The sequence below is a fragment of the Panthera leo genome, chromosome D2 (genome assembly GCF_018350215.1).
Source record: "Panthera leo isolate Ple1 chromosome D2, P.leo_Ple1_pat1.1, whole genome shotgun sequence".
Lineage (NCBI taxonomy): Eukaryota > Metazoa > Chordata > Mammalia > Carnivora > Felidae > Panthera > Panthera leo.
Genome location: NC_056689.1, coordinates 57,426,202 through 57,448,398, shown reverse-complemented (window position 1 = coordinate 57,448,398; position 22,197 = coordinate 57,426,202). Strand labels below are relative to the sequence as shown.

Sequence of the window (22,197 nt, the reverse complement as noted above, 5' to 3'; positions counted from 1 at the left end):
TGGCTATTGTTGAAAGCACTGCTATAAACATTGGGCACATGTATCCCTATATGTCCCTATGTGTCCCTATATGATTCAGCACTCAACAGAGAGGATCTAAAGGTCTGTCATTAAGAATTAATCTTTGGGTAATTTTTTTTCTGTCCAAAATAAGTGAATGAATAGACAATAAGAGTGTATCACTCCACTGCTCAAAAAATTTCAATCAACCATGACTGTCTTCCACTTATGTCTAAATGTCACAGTGCTACTCACAGTGTGATCCACAGATAGGAAGCATCAACATTACCTAGGAGATTATTGGAAATGAATTCCTGGGCCCCACCCAGACCTTTGTGATCAGAATCTCTGGTCCCAAAACTATCTGTTCTAGTAACTTCTCAGGGGATTCCTATGCACACTAAAGTTGGAGATATAGTGGTATAAACTTCTTAGACTGACATTCAGTATCTACTGAAATGTCCAAACAATCTTTCTTTCTCTTGCCTATCTACTCTTAAGCTTTGTTCAAAATCAAATATTCAATATTCCATCATAGAACCTTAAGTTACTTTTCTACCAAGTTTTACTTACACCATTCACTTGACTATGAATATCTTTACTGCCTTTTAAAATTAAGGTCCAACTCAAATGTGTCCTTTTCTATAAAGATATCAGAAAGTCCTGAACTATAAGTGGCTCTTCCTATTTTTTTGAACTGTCATAGCAACTTGCATCTCCCTGCACATTGCATTCTTTTCTAAATTAGAGGTATTATTTATCATTTCTCCAAGCTTCTATCTACCTCCCTATTCCACACTGACTTAAGGAGAGGTCTCTTTTTTAACTTTCCATAAGCCTGTATTCAGAGATTAGAAAATGTTGAGTAAATGCAGTGATCTGCTATGAATGGAAAGGCAACATACTCAGAATTTAGACATCTGGGTCCATGTCTAAGTTTTGCCATCAGTCATTTTGATTTCTTTGAGCAAGTCTCTTTGTTTCTCAGAAAGTCACTGTTCTCATCAATAAAGTAAAAGGGCTGGTCTAAATGGTTGTTTCCCAAACAATGGTCTATAGATGAATGTCAGTCTTTGATGAAGTTTTTAGCAACTTAGGATGAAATGACAAAATAAGAAAAATGTGAGTTTTAATGAGGCTGCATCTATTTAATTTTTGAGTTCCAGCTTATGTCTTTCCCACATTTCTGTTATTTAAATGTCTATAACATTATGAAACAGTACTCATAATTGATGGTAGTTGCCATGTTAAATGTCTTCATTTTGCTAAAGCAAATGACTATGAGAAAATGAACAACACTGTTTTGGTGCCCTCATTGATTATTTTTTTGAAATGTTACTGGTCCATGAAGTCCATACATATGTGAATCACTGGCTTAGATGCTCTCCAGATCTCCTCACAGGGTTAGCATTCTGTAGTCTGTGAATTGTAGTTGGATCAGGCTTGGACATGAAACCCCAGTGGAGTACCCAGGTGCTACAGAACTGAAGTTCGGAATCCTACAAGAGACTGACTGCATTGTCCCTGTGTTTCACTGTATAATCAGTACTTCAGGATGGTAGCAAGGATATGTGGCTGCTAGTAACCATGCTCTGGAGGGAGGCTGAAAGCTGGCCCTGGTGCTTGGAACTCTTTTAAGATCCTTCAGAACATCTCTAAAAGCATTTACACTGAAAAACTGCATAATTGAACCAAAGTGGAAATTTTCACAATTCCCCCAACCCTTGAAAAAAGTTTTTGATTCATATTTGACAGGGCTAGAGCTTCCAGGTATAAGTTAAGGAAGTGGTATCAGTAGCAATTCTTCTAAAATGATGCATGTTTTCAGATATAGGACTGAATTTTATTGCAATAATAAAGGGACCATTTAAGAAAAGCTTATCAAACTGTCTTCAAGATTGCTTCATTCTATTTCCATTTCAGTTGCCATATCTGTTACAGTCCCCCAAGCACTGAGTCTTGCTGCTTTAGTATTCAAGCAGACTGACTCAAGAGGCTTTCTGTATCTAATTTTACAGTAGCATATCTCTCGATTATTAACACATTAAAGGCAATATACTTCTAGCATAGAAATCTGATACTAATTGGCTTTGGGATATTTTATTTAAAAAACATTTTCCAAATGGGGCTGTGAATTGTTAAGTTTCTTTATTCAGGACTAAAGAAAACATTAATTCTGCCAGGAAAAGTTTGTCTAGCAGGGCAGAAATATTAGAGTCTTGGAGTTTACCTGTCAATCTTATATTTTCATGTCCTTTGCCTAGAAACAAGCCTACAAGCTAATTGACTTCTGTTCCTTTCCTCTTGGCCTCTCATTTTTCTGAACATGGAGACTCAAATTAAAACAAAGATAAAATTCCAGGGGAAGCTGGCATTGATCAAGGTTTGGATTAAATTAAATTAAGTGCTTTTTATTGAACTCAGCAGTATTAGTTATTAAAACCAGAAGGCTTTCCCCTGGCTAGTGTAAAAAAAGAAAACAATGACTCATGCTGCGGCACAGATTTTACTGGGAAATTCAAGCGCTCGTTTTCTCTTATTCCATTAAAACTTTTGCAGACAAACACATGTAAACAAGATCAGGAGATGGAAAGCGGTGAGGAGTCAGTCTTTCTGGGTCCTGGTGCTTCATAAGCTCTAGCTTTCAGTTGCAGGAATTTAGGGGAAACATCTGGGAAGAAAACAGGAAGCATAGTAGGATTTTCTTCTTTGGAGGGCCTAAGTCAGATGAATTGCCAAAGTGCTTCTTTGTTTCTGTAGTGACCTGGAGTTGTGTATATAGGGAAAGGGAGAGGAGTAGGAGTTAGTGTAGCATAAAGAGCATCAGCCAGAAAATTAGACCCCCAAATCCCAGCTTTAGTTCTACCACACACTGGCTGGTTGGCCTTGTGTAAAATGCTTAACCTCTCTGCTCCTGTTTTCTCTGCTGTAAAATAAGGGGCTAGTCTGTGTAGTATCTAAAGACCCTGCTCTTATTTTGTCATCTATTTCTACGTTTTCTTTTGTGCTATGGGAGACCACCATGACCTATAGTGAACACAGCAATTAACCTAGGCTAGTCTTGGCCAAATCTGGCCTGCTATCTATTATTATTATAATTATAATAACTATAATGATTATTGTAAATTAACTAAAAAATTCCATACTCTATTTAAATTTCTTTAGTTTTTACATATGTTCTTTTTCTGTTCAAGATACCATCCAAGATACCATATTACTTTTAGTTGTCATGCCGTTTTTAGATTCCTCTTGGTTATGGCAGTTTCTCAGAGTTCCCTTTGTTTTTTATGACCTTGACAAGTTTTGAGGAGTGCTAATCAGGTACTTTATAGAATGTCTTTCTATTGGGAGTTGCCTGATGTTTTTCTCATCATTAGACCGGTGTTATAGGTTTTGGGAATAAAACCACAGAGGTAGAGGGCCATTCTCACTATATCATATCAACAGTATGTATTATTAACATGACCTATCACTGTTGATGTCAGCTTTGATCACCTGGCTGAGGTAGTGTTTGTCAGATTTCTTCACAATAAAGTTACTCTTTATTTCCCCCCTTTTCAAACTGTACTTTTGGAAGGAAGTCCTTAGGCACAGCCCATACTTAGATGATCCATCTTTTTGAGAATGGAGTATTCTTCTGCATGAGGGATTTGCCTCTTCTCTTCCATTTATTTATTTATTTATTTAGTCATTCAGTTATTCAGTCATTAATAACAGTATGGACTTAATATTTATTTTATTCTTTTGTTTCTAATCCAGTATTACTTTATCTGTTTCACTGCTCAAATTGTTCTTTCTAGCTTTGACCATTGGGAGTTCTTTCAGTTGGCTCCTATATGCCTCTGAATACTCCATCACTGAATTTTGTTGTTGTTTTTGAGCACTTCCTTTTCCTACCTGTTGTTGTAAATAAAGTTTTATTGGAACATGGCCACACTCATTCTTTAACATATTCCCTATGGCTACTTTTACACTACAAAGGCATAATTAAATCACTGCTGCAAAGACCACATGACCTGCAAAGCCTAAAATATTTATTGACTAGAAAAATGTTTGCTAACTCTTGATTTGGACCATTCTCTATGTTTTCCAGTAATGAATTATAGCTGAAACTTAATGGGATATAATTTCCAGGATTTTCAGATTTAACTTTATGTCATTTTTTTCATGATCTAGACCCTAGATTGTGACCTAGAATATGATCTTCATTCGGAAGTATAAATCACCAATTGTATCATCAACAAGCCTTTGCTAAATATTCAGAGATTTGGGTGGTTATGTTCCTTCAGCTATGACTGCTTCCTTGCCCAGGTACTTGACCAGCTGCAGAGTGCCTTTTCTGGTAGCAGTTTTTCCACTGAAAGGGAAGATGTAAAGATCTGGTCTATTGTGTCTTTATTACTTTTACTAACTTGGAATTCATATAACCAAGGTCTGAGTTGTTTAAATGGCTGTGTATTGATAAAATCCTTATTGATAGCACTAGATCTTCCCATGGAAATAGATTGGTGGAGACCTTGATGTGAAGAATGTCGACTAGAGTTTTGTATAAGGCCATCAAACGTACTTCATTGGTAAATTTACTCAAATTCGAACCAAAGGTTCCAGTAGTGAAATATGAGTGCATTAGCCCACTTCTCTTAAGTGTTCTCTAAGCCATATGCTCCGACCTATAGTGAGAGAAAATAAATCCTCCGTCTCCACAGTGGTTTAATATGTCTAAACATCTGGACTTAAACATAAATCTTATTTCAATATGGTTTTCACAGTCCAACATCATCATCTCACCAAATTAGTAAAGTTGTCAATAGAGGGTGATTAGAGAAATAGGGTGATTTATTTCAAATAATAAGAGTATTAAAGTCCCAATGAAGCAACATTAATGTTATAAATTCAGATTATAGTTCAACCTTGTAATAACACAGATAAGAGTAGAGTGGACAAGGATAATGCTCATATTCTTTCTCTGGTGTATTGAGACTGATATCCTATATAACACCATGCACACAGGGGACAGGATTTGACCTGTAGTATGGCCTGATTCATATTCTAGCATAGTGGTACTTCATAATATAATTTTATTATAAAAATAAAAATTAAAATAATGGACTGAGAAAGTTAAAGTTCTCTCAGGTACCTTAAGATTAGCACATAATATAAAGTCCTATTTCTTTCTTTGTTCACTGCCAATTTTTTCAAATGTGTTGTCTGTCTCATAGCCTCTACTTTTAGTCCATACTCTCATTAGTTGTCTGAAATCTATCCTTTTCTCTGATTTCTTGCCTGAACCAGAACTCTTGAAGATCACCATGACCTCCTAATTGCCAAATCCAGTTGTTTTTTTTCCAAGCCTTAGTTTCCTTGATCTGTGTGCAACATTTGATACTGTTTTGCACCTCTGAATGTGTGTATGTACACGTGTGTGTGTGTGTGTGTGTGTGTGTGTGTGTGTGTGTGTTTAAGTCTAGTTCTTAGTCTTTAGCTTTTGTCATTCTATGAAATTTTCCTTGGTGATTTTGTTTCCTACTTTGGTTCCACCTCAATGCAGAAGATGGTCAAATCTAAATCTGAAGCCTTTTCTCTCTCCACCAGACATTTTCCTGTGGTGTCTTGAAATCTCAAATTCAGTGTATTTTAACCTGTCATTTTTCTTTCTTAAATTTGGTTCCTATCTCCTAAATTTCTTATTTATATTAATAATACTACCATTGTTAGGGTTGTCTGGGCCTTATCTTAGAGTGACATTTAATACACCTTTTCTCTTGTTTTCCATAGCAGTGAGTTAACAAGTGTTCATGACTTTCTCCTTGCAGTGCTTTTTTTTCCTGCTCTGTCTTTCTGTAAATATTTACCTATTACTGTCCACCATGTGCTAAAAATTGTTTTCATGTTTCTCTTCCTATCCCTTCTATCTTAGTTTACCACTCCACATTTACACTGTTACAATGACTATCTCTGCTTTATTCTTTCTCTGCTAATCTATCTATTATACCCCATGCCAGATGACATTTCTTAAAAAAAAAAAGTGAATCCCATAATGTCATTCAATAAACTATAGTGGCTCCCCACTATAAAGAGGATAAGGCAAAACTCTTAAGATTAATGGTACAATCCTTCCATGATTTGGCCCAGGCTTGTCTTTGGAGTGTCAGTTCCCTCTTCTTTTCTATATAATCCTCTTTTTCCAAAGCAAGCTTCTTTTAAACCTCTAAAGTACCTTTTATTTGGGCTTTGCCTCTTGCAAATCATGGCAGTCAGAGTCTACTTAACTGAAATGCCCTCCCCATTCCATTCCTCGGTGAAATGTGCACATCTTTCAAATCCTAGCTCACGTTTCATTTCCAATGATATTATATCAGTACAGAGTGGCAGCATGAAAAGGCAGCATGATATATAGATGGAGAACCAAGAGATTTGAACACAGAGGATTTACCTCTGCTAGTCATCATCTGGGTGACTTTGAACAAGTCACTTTGTCTGCCCAACCTTCTTTTCCTTATGTATAAAAGATAGAGTATACTGTTCTGTTTACAAGGATGTTAAGAAGATTAAAGAAAGATATGCAGACTCTCCAGGCATAGATGTGGCACCTAATCATTGTCTACAAATGTTTGTTGCATCTGAGTCTCCAAACCAAATTGCTATACCATTGTTTGCACAAGTCATTTTTCCCTCTGTGTATTTACTGCCCACTATGGTGAGCTGTATCTTTGTAATCTATCTCTTCTCTCTCTGTCTCTCTCCCTCTCCCTCTCCCTCTGTCCACTACTTGCAGAGTACTTTGGGCATAGCATGGGAACAGTGAATATTGACTTGTATATTGTTTCCACTGATGGTACAGAATTTAACTGTAACTATCTCTCTCCTTTTCCCCCAACCTCAGTCATCCCCCCCCACTATCCCACATATCCTCCACACTGTCCCCACCCCCACCTCCCACATACACCTGTGATACTCAGATTCAAGCAATAATAGATCTAATTCTAGCCTCAGTTACTTCTATCTCAGTTAATTCTATCTTTGACCTGCCTTGCCGTTTGGGTAGAATGGAAGCAGGAAAGTTCAAGGACAAGTTCTTTCCTTGTTCTTTGATAATGATGAATTAATTTACAAGTTGGAATCCCTTTTGTATCCTCTGGTATCCAGGAGTTGTTGCTATAGCCTTATATTGATTGTAAAAGGAAAGAATGTACTTTTTGCATGAGTGGACCTCTTATTGTAGGATGGAACTCTGGGCACTGGGTTATCTTCAACTGGCCTTTCAAATAGTGAGTGCATGATTATCAAGCAGGAAGCATTGAAATTAAAAGCACAAATCCTTATACGTAATCCTGAGAAGTGATGGGGAGTTGCTGGAAGGCTGAGTGATTTGGTTCAGTTGTGTATGGAAAAAATGATTTGAGTCTAGAATCCAGAACTATTTGGAGTTAAATGAAGGAGGATCTGTGTTTCCAAGGAACTGAGGCCAAGGTGTGATGATTATTTACAGGCGTGTTCATACCCTTCTTACAAGAAGCATTCATAGGATAGTACTGGCCAAAAGCACGTGAAGAGATCTGTCGTCTTTCCTCTCTTCTGCATCTAGAATTCTCCTCTAGGCTAAACAAAAACTAACCGAGCTTTCCACTGGGTAGATACTTGAAGGCTATCACAGGGGGAAGAAAAACACTCAAAAATTTCTCCTTTGATTTGGCAAAACAAAAGTTTTCAAAAAGTTCCTAAAAGAAGAGAAGAGAGATGGCAATGTGTTTGTCTGTACTCCCATAACACACATCACAGCTTTCTCTGTTCTATTTGCTTGTGATGAAATACATCAAACTAAATGTTGGCCTTACCTTAGATACAGGATAAAGACTTTGTAAAATTTCTGCACAGCTAAGCTCATGTGCAACATTGTACCTGGAAAGGAGACCTCAGAATGGAATGGTTTGGGCATAGCTAGTGGAAACGTTTTTCCTGTTGTATTAGAAATAAACCAGTGCTCCTGATGGAAGGAAAAGAAAGGTACTGTGCTGTGGAACGTGCCCTCTGTGAGATGAGGCTCTGACCACTAATGACACTTGTGCTTTTCATTATGACAGAGGTGTTAACCACATCGTGCTGGCTGTGCTCCAGCCCAAGCCATTGCAGCCTCCTGCTTCTGCAGCCTTCTTCGTCTTCGCCTCAGTTGGCTGTAGAATTCTTTGCTTCCTGTCCTAAACTTTTGTGAGGTGTCATGGCTGTTAAACAGCTGCCATGTTGCAGGCCAGATGTCGCTGCACTTTAGTGTGCATGAAATGTTCCTCCTATAAAATATTAGATAGTTTAAAAATCTGTTTTGAAGGTTTGTAAAACACTTAGGATTCCTTCAGATAAGAAGGCTATTTGTATATTCTTAAATTGTGTGTGAAAAATGTGTCAAAGTATAAAATACAAAGGTTAGAAGTACTATACTTCCTCAGTCTTCTGATTGTGAAGGTAAGTTGCTGGCTATTTTGAGGGGAACTAGTAGATATGATCCAATTAGATTTTCAAAAATCTATAACAAGATTTCTAATCAAAAGCCTTGAAATGTAGTTGTTGCACTGATTTAGGAGTGGGAAGAGTCTGTTTTGAGTGAAGTGGGGACTTTATTTAAGAACAAGGAACAAAAAGAAGGAATAATGCATACTTAGGTTATTTTAAAAATTGTTTTATTGAGGTATAATTTACGTAGAATAAAGTACAGAGATCTTACAATAACAGTTTTATCAGTTTTCACAAATGCATACCCTTGTGTAACCCCATCTCTGTCAGTACCCATTATATTTCCATCACCCCCAGAAAGCTTCCTTATGCCCCTCCAGGCTGTCCTTATCCTGCCGCACCCTCAAATAACCAGTGGTCTTATTTCTATCACTGCAGATTGAATCTGACTATTCTAGGATTTCATAGCAGTAGAATTATGCAGCATGTACTTTTTTGTGTCTGGCTTCTTTCACTTAGCGCAGCGTTTTTGAGATTTACTCGTGTTGTTTTTTATATCAGTAATTTGCCCTCTTTTTTGTTGCTGAGTACTATTCCATTATGTGAATATACCACAGCTTCTTTATCTATTATCCTGTTGATGGACATCTGGGTTGTTGCCAGTCTTTGGTTGTTATGAATAAAGTTAATATGAACGTTTGTGTGCAAGACTTTTTTTAGACATACATTTTCCTTTTTCTCATATAAATATATAGGAGTGGAATTCCTGAGTCATAGGGTAGATAGATATATGTTTAATATTTTAACAAACTGCCACACTATTTTTCAAAGTGGTTCTATCTACCACCTTACACTCCCACCAATAATATATGAGAAATTGTCTCACATCTTCTCCAACTTTAATTCTTTTTCATTTTACCAATTCTAGTGGGTATGGAGAAACATCTAATTTTTCTCAACTTATTTTCAAATAATTTTGGATTTATAGAAGTTTTGAAATGTATGAAAGTTTGGATTTGAAGGTTCTTAGAAACCCTTCACCTAATTTCCTTAAATGTTAACATCTTATATACCCTGGTACATTGATCAAAATAAGAGATTGTCAATGTTACAATACTGTTAACTAATTCACAGTTTTTATAATTCACAGTTTTTACTTGGATTCCCTTAGTTTTCCACTAATGTCCCCCCCCCCCTTTTTTTTGGTTCCAGGATCCAGTCTGGGATACAGTATTGCAATTAATATTATTGTGGCTTTAATATGTACTTTCCTGGTGACCAGTGATAAGCATTTGTCATTGACCATTTGTAGGTTTTATTCTGTGCAGTGTCTGTCAAAGTGTTCTGCCTGGTTTTTCTTTGGGAGAGGGATTATTTGACTTTTTATCACTGATGTTTTTAGGAACTCCTTATTTGTTCTGGTTATGGGTCCATTGTTCAATACATGTGTTGCAGATATTTTTTTTTCAGTCTGTGGCTTGTCTGTTTTCTTTGTGGTGTCTTTTGATTAGTAGAAATGAATATTTATCTTAAAGGGAAGTATTAATATTAGAGTTTCCATGAATCCAAAAGAGGACTCAGATTTAATAATTTTAAAATTAATCTGAAAAGAACATAATTTTATTTTATTTTTTAATTTCTTATTTCTGTTTAATGTTTATTTTTGAGAGAGAGAGAGAGAGAGAGAGAGAGAGAGAGCACAAGCAGGGGAGGGGCAGAGAGAGAGAGAGGGAGACACAGAATCTGAAGCAGGCTCCAGGCTCTCAGCTGTCAGTACGGAGCCTGATGTGGGGCTCGAACTCAAAAACTGTGAGATCATGACCTGAGCTGAAGTTGGATGCCCAACCAACTGAGCCAACCAGGTGCCCCAGAACATAATAATTTTAAAATTAATCTGAAAAGAAGAACATATAATGACTCTTCAAAGAGATAGGTTGAATTAAGTTTGTCCAGATATTGAAATATAAACCAGAAGGGGGATATATCAGAAATGAGCCTAACAATAATAATAGCAATAGTAATTGCTAATACTTGCTGGGTGCCAACTATGTAGTGGACTCTTTGTCTACTGCTTCGTAGGTGTTACCTTATTTTATTTTCACAACAATCTTACGAGGTAAGATTATTAATCTCCACATTTAACTGTGAGGAACCCAACGTTAAAGAAGTTAAAAATTTGTTCAAATTATGGCTAGAAACAGTGAATTCAGGGTTTTAATCCAAGTAGTCTGACCCCAGAGCTTGCAGGCTTAATTTCTGCAGCACTCTGACAGAAACAAAGAAAATCAGTAAATATCAGTATATGTGGCTATAAGCATAGAAATTAAGAGCTATGAATACTGTTTCATGATGGGGTTGCTGTGGCAAAAGGTGCATATTGATAACTTTCTGGAAAACACTATTTTATTATTGAGCAAAACAGGTGCCCAGAGTGCCATGTGTAATTGTTTTGTTCACCAAACTTCGAAGTGATAGAATTAGAAAGGTCAACTAAAATAACAGAAGAGAGGGAGAGGTGGTGGTGATCAATATATTCAGGAATAAATATACAGGGTGTATCTTTGAAAAGTGAAGAAATCTTTCCCAGAATCCCCCCATTAGACTTCCATTTTTATTTCAATGGCTATTCCCAAACCAATCACTGGTGAAGAAATTGGAATTACTATGATTAAGTAGTCAAGATCTACTTACCTAACGTTGGGAAGGAATCACCTTCCCCTGATACATAGCTGTCAGGTCCCGAACAAAACTGAGACCCTTTTTATAAAGGAAGAACTGACATATGAAGCTGAGAGGGAGCATAACCAAAATGTCTAAGTACCCAGAGTATAGACAAAATGAGAATGGTTCTTAGTCACTGTATCCCAGGACTGTAGCATAAGGGGGCCATCATTAAAACTTCTTCCATTGATGGAAGCATGAATATAATAATAGGAAGAACTCTTTTATATAACTTATGGGACTTATTAACTGAAGAGGTAGTGAAGAATAAAAATAGAAATATATTCAGAAGAAAGGTTGCAAGGTTTAATGAATCGCAGTTATATGACTTTTTTAAGGGAGCTAGCCTGTGACAGAGAGGGGACAGGGTCATTCCAAAGCTTTGATGTCCAAGAGGACAACTATGTTCAATTTTAACAAATCCCACTGTAAAATTATAGGACATTCTATATGTCTGAACAACTTGTCTTTTCCAGAATATGACTATTGTATTTTTATGTGATTGTATATGCAGCCCTCTCTGGCTCTCCTCATCCTTTAAGACTCAGCTCAAAAGGTGGGTCTTTTGTGAAGCCTTACCCAGCATTTCCAGGCAGTTAGACTCTGCTTTGTGTTCCTTGCAATTTCTTCTATTTTAGCACAAATTTCAGAGTTTAGGCAGTCTTATAGCCTAAATTTTTACTGCTGAATAACTGGATGGCAAATCTTGAGGCAAATCTTGAGGTCAGAGAGATCAAAGAGAGCACAAGAATGTCTAATCCTCCTGTATACCCAGAACTAGAAAACTGGATATTGGTTAACTATAGCAATTCCTAATTCAACTATTATCCCTGTTGTAAACTAAGGCTCCGAGAAGTTAAATAATTTGTCCAAAGTCAAACAGCTCTAAAGAAGGATAACCAGGATTTTAACCAAGATAGTATGAAGATTTTTTGACTCCTACATCACATTTTAATTTACTCCACACTTGGCTATCACCATTGAGAATACCTGTAAGGAAGAGGGATGTTATTCCTTCCCTTTAGCACTTTGGCTCTCCTTTACACACATTGTTCTACTCTTCCTTGTGAGTCCTTTCTTGTATAATAAGTTTTTCAACTGCAGGGCTTTTCTTATTCTTCATTATGTCCTCCACAGATCTAGCACAGTATTTTTCCATATTAGGTACTCAATGAAAATGAATTAATTGAATTATATCTTACTTTGCTTCAGTGATTCAACACAGAGCTGGGCTGTGGCTTGGAAATAAAACCATCATTGCCTCAGCTTCCCCTTAGATCTCCTCAGTAAATGATTGGCAGCAACATAATCTCATGCCTGTGTTCTGGAATACATTAACATTTTATATTTTAAAATGTCTTATTTTGGCCCTTTTAGAGAGTTATTACTGAAGAAGTTGTATTTAAAAAAAAAGAAACCAGTTACTATGAAAAAACAACTATTTAAATTATAGAATAGTTCTAAGGAAGGTGGAAAGCTAAAGGGGAAAGGGACTATTCTAGTTCTCTAAAGCACAAGGGAACACTAAACAATTTTATGTAGTAAAATATATTTTTGTCATTTTTCACATTTATTTTTAAAAAGTAACCTTCCTTTACATATGAGTCTATCCTGTATTTAGGAATATGCACTAATATATTATCTCTGTCTTTAAGAAAGTTAAAATCTGGTTGGGGAGGCAAGATAAAGTTAAACGAAGCAATTGATAAAAGATGCAGTTGGTTTCTTTATACATGAGTGGAAAGAAGTCAGTGCTGTATGTCCTTAGAGAAATATTTGTAGAACCGATGAAATTAGAGGTTGAAACCTGAATGGTCAGGGAGAGTTTTGGAGAGAGTGGAGTTGTCTGGGTGCAGCTTTAGTTCTGAAGCAGTTCATGCCTGCTTCAGAACTGCTCTCAAGCAGTTTTATGTGGCTAGATAAAAATATGCCACCTTCCTAACCAGGCTCACTTTAATTTCATGATTTCAGTCACTTGAAATAGGCCTTAGTCGTGGTCAGCAGTCTTACTGTTTTTCTTGTCTATTTATTCTCCTTTTCTCCCCACTTTCTCTTCTCTCAAAACGTACAATACTTCTGTCTCCCTCTTTTATCCTTTACTTTCATTGGCATAAAAACATGGATCCTTGTAAACCTAAGTCAGAGCCTGCAACTCCTCTGCTCAAAACTTGCCACTGGCTTCCTGTTTCTCAGAGCCACAGTTCTTATAGTGGCCTAGAAGGCCCTGTGGTCTGCCATCTGCCACCCAGCCCACCGTGGCTACTGCTTGCTCCCTCTCTCACCTTTCTCTTACCCTCCCATTTGTCACCCTCACTGACCTCCTTGCTCTTCCTCGAAAATGTAGAGTATGCTTTTATGTAAAGGTTTTTGCATTAGCTATTTTTCTGCTTATAAATTTCTTCCCTCAGATTACTGTGTGACTTGTCTCTCACTTCCTTCCAGTCTTTGTTCAAATGTCAGGGAGACATTTCCTGGCTATTTACGTAGAACACCAGTCCTCACTCTGACCTCAACACTCTCTAGCTCCCTTCTTCTGCCTTATTTCTCTCTATATTTTATATTTTTTTGTTTATCCCTTTAGTGTCTGCCATTTCCCATTTGAATATAAGGGACTGTGTTTTGCTCTGTGTTGTATTCTCAGAGCCTACGTGTTGTAGATGCTAAATTTTGAGTGAATGGGTGAATGAAATAGACATTTGAAAAATGGATATACATTTGATAGATAAAGGCTAGAAAAGTCATTCCGTGTTAGCAAATGGTATGAGAAAAAAGTAGAGGTGGGAATATGGATGATCAATTGTAGAGATAGTATGACTGGGGCATTGGATTTGAGTTGAGAAACGGTAGGAAAGAATTTAGAAAGTTATGTTGGGGTATATTGTGAAAAGTTCTGAAGAACAAGCTAAGGTGTTTTATATGTATGTGTAGATAATGTGAAGTGATTGCATGTTTTAGAAGAATAGAGTATCTTTCCTATCACCAGAACAGAATCTTTTAAGCATATCCATGGAAGCTTATAATCTCTTCAGTGTCCCTGTTGCTAGGGCCCCAGAACCTTGCTTTATTTTGGAATATAGATGAACAGATTTTAATTAAATTTTGAGCTGAAAGACACATTTGACATGTTTTCTAAACTACCATGTTCCTATAAGTGCTTTTATGACAAGAACCATTGTTTAACATATTATCTGGTACCCAGTAGGAGCCAGTAAATATTGGTTGTAGGAATACTATTTGTTGAGTGGAAACAAGTCTCAAAGAGTTTGAGTGACTTACCTCAAGGTTACCCAACAGAGTGGTTCCCAACTCAAGTTTTTTGGCAACTGTTCTTCATGGTTTCTTTACAGCAAGTAATTCAAGTAGTTAGCCACATAATCCAGACTCTAGACTTAGAGTTTTTTGCCCTTAAATAATTAACTATTAAAATATAACAGTATTGGTTGAATTAAAGGTAAAAAAAAGTGAAAGATATTTTGGATTAAAATGGAATGGAATAGAATTGTAACTACAAGTTACCTATTCCTAATTTATTTTTTATTAGGATTATAATATTACCTGGAATGCATAGTGAATTTCCTTTACCATGATTTTGTCTTGGCCTTTGACTGATTGGTTATTGGCAACTCTGACATTGGCCACATCTGTTTTTAGATGCTTAAACACTCTTTCTCCCTGATTCTTGACTTTCTTTTATTCCTTCTTTTTGGGAATTAATAAGATTTATTTCCTTTGCTTTTAAATATCAGGTGTTCAATGACTACCCTAAAAACCGAGCCAGGAATTTATTTGCCTGTATGTGTGTATTAAAAGTGCTGGGAATCTATTGAGTTCACTGAGAAAACTTTCTCCATAGGGCATCCCAGCTGCCCCACCCAGGTCTCAGCTCTTTCATCTGTTTTTATTGTTGTTTTCTGGTTAACTTAAATATCTTGTAACTTGGCAACTTTACATCCATCTCTCCTCACTGCCCCAGGTTCTTTACAAGAGAGCATTTTTGTGGGTGCATTCCATATCAGTTGAAAGAGAGCTTTAGATGACATTATTCAGATCAATGGGAATTTTCTTTTCTTTTTTTTTTTTTTTTTAATGACAGGTGACCTTTTATCTCGTTACCTGAATTGCTAATGGGGGCCACACCTTTTTCTTGAAAAATATTTTGAAATGTATATTGATCAAGATGAAACAAAACCTAATTTTTGAGGGGAAAAACAGAAGAGGCATTTTCTCACAGTTATAATTTAGAAGCAGTGATTTCAGATAAGTACAAAATTAATGAGGCCAGTGATGAAGATGTTATTTAATCTAGGACTCATGTATTAGTTAAGGAGACATTAGGGAAAATAGAAAAGAATGTATGAATGCAAGGATAGGATTGGCTTTTTAAAAAGAGCAGTAAGGAAGAAACAATAATAGTGGTAGACACACGATATTCAAGAAGACAAACTGGTTTTAGATATATTAGTTGGGAGGGGAGAAGGATATAGGGGTAGAAATAGCCACTATGCAGGTGACAGTAGTGGACAAGAAATTAGAAGAGATATCAGGGGTGCTTGGGTGGCTCAGTCGGTTAAGTATCCAACTTCAGCTCAGGTCATGATCTTGCAGTTTGTGAGTTTGAGCCCCATGATCTTGCCTCTCTGTCTCTTAAAATTTTTTTTAATGTTTATTTATTTTTGAGAGGGAGAGAGACAGAGCATGAGCAGGGGAGGGACAGAGAGAGGGGGAGATAGAGAATCTGGAGCAGGCTCCAGGCTCCAAGCTGTCAGCACAAAGCCCGACGCAGGGATCGAACTCACTAACCACGAGATCATGACCTGAGCTGAAGTAGGAAGCTCAACTGACTGAGCCACCCAGGCACCCTCAAAATAAATAAACATTAAAAAAAATTTTTTTTAAAGATGTCAGTATTGGAAATGGACTTTTAAACTTTCCGTAGTCGAGAGTTCTTTTACCTAAAGACTGTTTGTATCTCCTCATGGAACCAGAGGAATGAACATTTCTTGAACCCATCAGTAAATTGAATACTATGCTATCCTTTCATATATGTTATTTCAATGACTCTCACACTAACCCTGTGAGGGTATAAGCCTCATTTTCTGGATGAGAATGTTAAGGGACTTGGTAGCATGTGGTAAAGCCAGAGTTAAACTCAGTATTTTGTTTCCCAAGTTCATGTTCTTCCCATTTACATCACACTGATTCAGACATCTAGGAAGAGGAACACTGGATAGGAACTTTGGGAATAGGGATTAAGAAATACACAAGGAGGGGCGCCTGGGTGGCTCAGTCGGTTAAGCGTCCGACTTCAGCCAGGTCACGATCTCGCGGTCCGTGAGTTCGAGCCCCGCTTCAGGCTCTGGGCTGATGGCTCGGAGCCTGGAGCCTGTTTCCGATTCTGTGTCTCCCTCTCTCTCTGCCCCTCCCCCGTTCATGCTCTGTCTCTCTCTGTCCCAAAAATAAATAAAAAAAAACGTTGAAAAAAAAAAAAAAGAAATACACAAGGATAGTAATTTGGGGATGAGAGGGCAGATGGTGAGCATGAAAGAGTTAAGTTGTTGAGGAAAACAGGGAGTAGCTTAGGCAGTGTGAGAATCTGATTATTTGACAAGTAATATGTTATGCAAAACCAGGTTGTATAAATGTGGATTTGATTGCACACAAGATCTTTCAATTGTCCGATGGTTGGACAATTTCTCAATATTTCATATACTTAGTACATTGGAAAGTTGCCACCTAAAATAAACATATTACTATCTTGGCTAATGATTTCATGAGAGATAGCTACTGAAATTGTCAGAATTTGGAGAGGTTCTAATTATAATATCCTACTCCAAATTCGTAGTCAAACCACAGCAGAGATTAAACCATAGGGGAAAAACATTTTGACTTGTCAGCCAAAATATATAGTTACTAGACAAAAATATTGTCTTCACTGTTTATTTAATACTAGACATTGGGCTGTACAATAATGTTGGGTTCAGCTGTATGGAATTTCCAATATCCATCATTTTAACAGAGGAATAAAAAATAATAACAATGATCTACTGACATTACTAAATCTTTATGATGTGTTGACTGCTTACCATTGATTATCTCATTTAATTTTTCAAGCAAGCTATGTGATACTATTTCCTCTTTTTAGAGGTGAGGCTAAGAAGTGTTGAGTTGTCCATAGGCATATAGGTCAGAATATAACAGATATTTGAACCAAGATCTCTGACTGTAAATGCCCGACCTTTCAGTAGGCTGAATTGGTTTTCGTATGGAGAACTATCAAAATGAAGACACTTGTAGTAATAATTACCTGTCTGTGGTATTCATCTGATATGGAATGTGTTACATTTTAATTAAGCCATGCAAAAATGAGTATCTTGCCTCTTTCTTCAAGTTTAGAATAACTTTCTTTATTCCGAGGGCAATCCAGTGTGGCTTTCCCTTTTTTTCTTTGCCTTGTAAATTCCTTCTGTAGACATTTCTCCTTTTGTTGCTTCAATATTCTTTTGGAAAATAGAGATGATGTTTGAAAAGTGTATCAATAAAAAAGGATTTCTTTCTTTATATTTGTTTCTCTTTTTAATAAACTACTGTAGTAGTTATGTTCTACTAGCTGAGAAGGATGTAACATCTTCCTGACCCTGGGTAATGTGACTGCAAATTTCTTTGGCTTTCAGCCTCACAATGATGCTGTCTTCTATGCTTTCTTTCCTTTCCTTTCCTTTCCTTTCCTTTCCTTTCCTTTCCTTTTTTCTTTTCTTTTCTTTTCTTTTCTTTTCTTTTCTTTTCTTTTTAACTGATCATATCATGAATCCACAAATTTAGCTGCTTTTCCATTTTTTCCATAGCTTTGCCACATACAATAGATATTATTTTAGCTCTATTTGGAGTGGGTCCCTTTTCTGGAGGTACTCTGTTATTGATTCACTATCACTGAACTCAAGGCCAGCAGCACCAGAACTCATGCCTGAAGGAAGCTCATCTACTACACCTATTTCCTCTGAAAGGCACATCACAGAGTTCTTGCACTTCGGAACACTAAAGAGCACTTAAGCACTATGCTTGGGAGCCATCTTAAATGGTAAAATCATCAATAAAAGGCACAATAATGTGAAAATGTAGCATAAAATAGGCTAGGAAAAGTACACTTGCTTACAGTTTAAAAGCTGAAACAAGAAGACATCATCTTGTTTGGCCTCCATTGGGAACATGGGAGTCGGACATCCATTTTTTTGTGGTTTTGCACTTGTTTGCCAATGACCACAAGAGCAACATGAGTATTGACTTTAGGGATACAAATACATTTTTTAGCAAGTGGACAAATTTGTACATACAGAATTGGCAAAAATAAGAGTCAGTTGTAATTGGATTTATTAAAAGTCACAGACATCTCTACATTCAATTTTTAGGACTTTAAAAATGTTTGAATGAATTAAGAAGAGCAGGTAACATCATAAAAGTTACCACATACTCTATTACTGTCTATTTCTCAGAGTAGACTTATAAAGGAAAACTTTGAATTTATTATCAGGTTACTATTAGAAGCCAAAGTAAATAAAATGATTATTTTCAAATCACAGAACAAGTCAGTGGTTAGTCAAAGTGCAACTTTGGTAAAATAGCACCGGATGCCAGGTTATTTTTGCCACTTTTGTTGGTACCACCCTACACCTCTTTTTTGTTTGTCTTTTGAGGGCCTGCTGATGGAAGATGACTTCTTTGAGACTGTATAGCGTCTCCTTTATCTTTTACACCTGCTCAGAGGTACATGTTTATGTAACAAATACTTACCGAATGCTTTATCTAGCAATATTTTCAATTTTTAACATTCATGTAATAGGTATGATGTAGTGGTTACAACCTGAGGCTTTTAAGCCTGATTCAAAGTCTGGCTCTACCTTTTACTAGCTGTGTAGATTGGAGCAGGATATTTATTGTCCCTAAATCTATTTCTCTTTTTTTAAATTTTTTTAAATGTTTATTTATTTTTGAAGGAGAGACAGAGTGTGGGGGCGGGGGGGGGGGTGGCAGAGAGGGAGGGAGACACAGAATCCTAAGCAGGCTCCAGACTCTGAGCTGTCAGCACAGAGCCCGACGTGGGGCCTGAACCCATGAACCGGAAGATCATGGCCTGAGCCGAAGTCGGTCGCTCAACCGACTGAGCCACCCAGGCGCCCCGTGTTTCTCTTTTTATAAAATTGGTGAAATAATAATATATTATTTCATATATGCTGTAAATATTTGAAATATATATTCACAAATATGAAAATTTAAGAAACCTGCATTTCACATATATTATAAATAATTAATACATCATTTATATAGATAAAATAATTATTGTGTTGTGAGAATTAAATGAGATAATTTGTATAAAATCATAGCACAACAGCATGAGGAATATGGTCAGTGATACTGTAATAGTGATGTATGGGGACAGATGGTAGCTTCACTTGTGAAAATAACATAATGTATAAACTTGTTGAATTACTTACATTGTACACCTGAAACTACTGTAACATTGTGTGTCAACTGTACCAAAAATTTTTTTTAAATACCTACCACAATGCTAGGTACATATAAGCATTTTATGAAACATGCATTATTACAAAGAGCCTATTTTAAATGAGAACACAACAGTTCTCTAAGGCATAAGGTATTTATCTCACCTCTGCTATTTATTTTATGTTTTATAATGAAGTCTCAGAGAGGTTAAGTGACTTCCTTACAGACTCTACCACCTTTAAGTTGGGTTAGCTTTCCCTCCTGTGAATTTACAATGAATCTTCTTCTTACACTGTTAATGTATTAATTATAAGATAATGTAATATGTCATTCAGAATGACATATGGGCAGAGATCATGTTTGTTAGCTTAATTTCATAGAAGACTTCTGGTTACCCAGCTCACTGCCTGGCACAATAGTAAGTCTCCAGTGTATGATTATTGAGTGAATAGATTAATTACCAAGGTCACAATTTTTATGTAGTAAATCAGCCCTCCTGTTTCCTATTTCCATTCTTATTTACAAATATTATTGGCGTTATAACCATGCTTCTTAGGCACTACACTAGATTGAAAGAGTGAAGACTGTAGAGATACATAAAACACACTTTCTGTTCCGGGAATGTGTGTTTATTACAGGTAGGAGATGGATAGTATAGTAGCTTCTTTTGGCTCCAATAACAAACTACTATAAACGTGGTGGCATAAACAATAGCAGTTTATTTCCTCATGGTTCTGGAGGCTAAAAGTTCAAAATCAAGTTGTTGTCAAGGGCCTGCTTCTTTGAAGGCTCTTGAGGAGTCTCTGTTCCTTGCCTCTTCGAGCTTCTGGTAGTTCCAGACATTGCTTGGCTTCTGGCTCCATGACTTCAATCTCTGCCTCTGGTCACATTGCCTCCTTCTTTTCTATCTGTTCTCTGTGTATCTCTTATAAGGACACTTGACACTGGTGTTAGGGCCCTCACAGATACTCCAAGAGGATCTCATCTTTGTTCTTTAATTCAATCTGCAAAGACCCTTTTAAAAAAATAAAGTGACATTCATAAGTTCCATGGATTTGACATGATGGATATTTTGAGGGACCATTTTTTAGCCTACTACAGATAGTAATCACTGTCAACTCCATTTTTATGAAAGTACAAACAGTTGCTTACTTCAAGTGTGAGGAATGATTGTGTTGCCAACCATAAACGGAGGGATGGCAGTATCTACAAAACACAGCTTAGCCATGCTTAAGGATTGTCTTTTTAAAGTATATTAAGTTCTGAATATCTTTCTAGCCACCCATGCTAAGTTCTTACTGAGAAATTTAATATGCATTCATCCCTCCCTGCCCCCCAAACCCCATCATAGAAAATAATGGAATACAGAGTCTATATTTTAAATTACTTGGCTACAACTCCCTCACCCTATCTCCATCATTTCCAGTCATGTGGCTTTGGGTAAGTCTTGCCTGTAAAACAAGAATTAAAATAGTACTACCACATTGGGTTATTTTAAGGATTAAATGAATTAATACACAAAAGGCATTTAGAACAGTGCCTTACACATAGTAAGTCTTTAATTAGTTGATGTATATTAACTACTCTTAACTATTGTTATACTTGGCTTTATTGGGGATACAGGAGAAATATAAGACATGGTTCCTTTCCTTGAGGGGAATATAGAAATTTCATTTAGGGAAAATCTGGAAAATATAGGACTAACATAGTTGAGTTCTGGGTGAGGGATGAGAGACCAAAATCATGAAGTCTGTTTCAGAGGTTGTTATGGTAAATCATATGTGAAATAAGGGCGCCTGAAATGGAGCTGTAGAACAGAGTAGAAAGGTTGGGTAAGTAAAGAATTTTAAAGAACAGTGGACCAAGTCTTGGAAACTACTCTACTATGTTATGGGAGAAAAACAGTCTTTTTCTTAGTTCCACTGTCTTTCTAAAACCAGTATTGATTAGCCTTAATAAGATTCCTTCCAGAGCTCAAGTTTTCTGAATCTGAACTCTTCTGAATTTTGAGGAAATCCCATAGGTCCAATAATTTGTTCAGGTGAACTGAGTGCTAGAAGCCTAACCTAGTTCCAGCCTGTATGTTGTCTGAATTATTCTCTGCTGAATAATCTTTCCTTATCCTCACTCACTTCTGCTCTTATAGCTCTTGAAACACATGGACTTGGTCGCTCTATATGAGAGAAGACTTCCCAAATAAATTACATCTGCTTACATTTTTCTTTGAATACTTACTCTCCTTCTAGTTCATTCCTCTGATAGAAATACAGAGAAATAGCCAGGAAAAATAAGGGCAAAGGTCTTGAAAAAAGAGATGGCTGTTGTTTCTTTTCTTTGAATGATTAGTGTTATCTCACAGTAGATTTTTAGTTTGTAAGTATGCAGCTGAGTATAACTGATTCAGCCAGATATAGCAACATTATAATCTCAGCAACTCTTGCAGTTTCTCTATTAAATTTAATAAAATTGCATGAAAGGCAGTCACCCAAACACAAGTGAAAATTTTAAATAATTATTTAATTATTTTAGAATTAC

The 22,197-nt window shown here is 36.5% G+C and overlaps 1 protein-coding gene and 1 long non-coding RNA gene across 3 annotated transcripts in view; one reads left to right on the top strand and one right to left on the bottom strand.

Annotated features, from left to right (window-relative positions):
* Positions 1 to 22,197, top strand: part of HPSE2 (heparanase 2 (inactive)) — a 676,598-nt gene that overhangs the window by 158,453 nt on the left and 495,948 nt on the right. The gene's annotated exons all lie outside the window — the stretch shown is intronic.
* Positions 20,358 to 22,197, bottom strand: part of LOC122201924 — a 29,844-nt gene continuing 28,004 nt past the window's right edge. The window contains exon 3 of the long non-coding RNA XR_006194376.1: positions 20,358 to 20,677. This is a non-coding gene — a long non-coding RNA (uncharacterized LOC122201924). The remainder of the gene's footprint in view (positions 20,678 to 22,197) is intronic.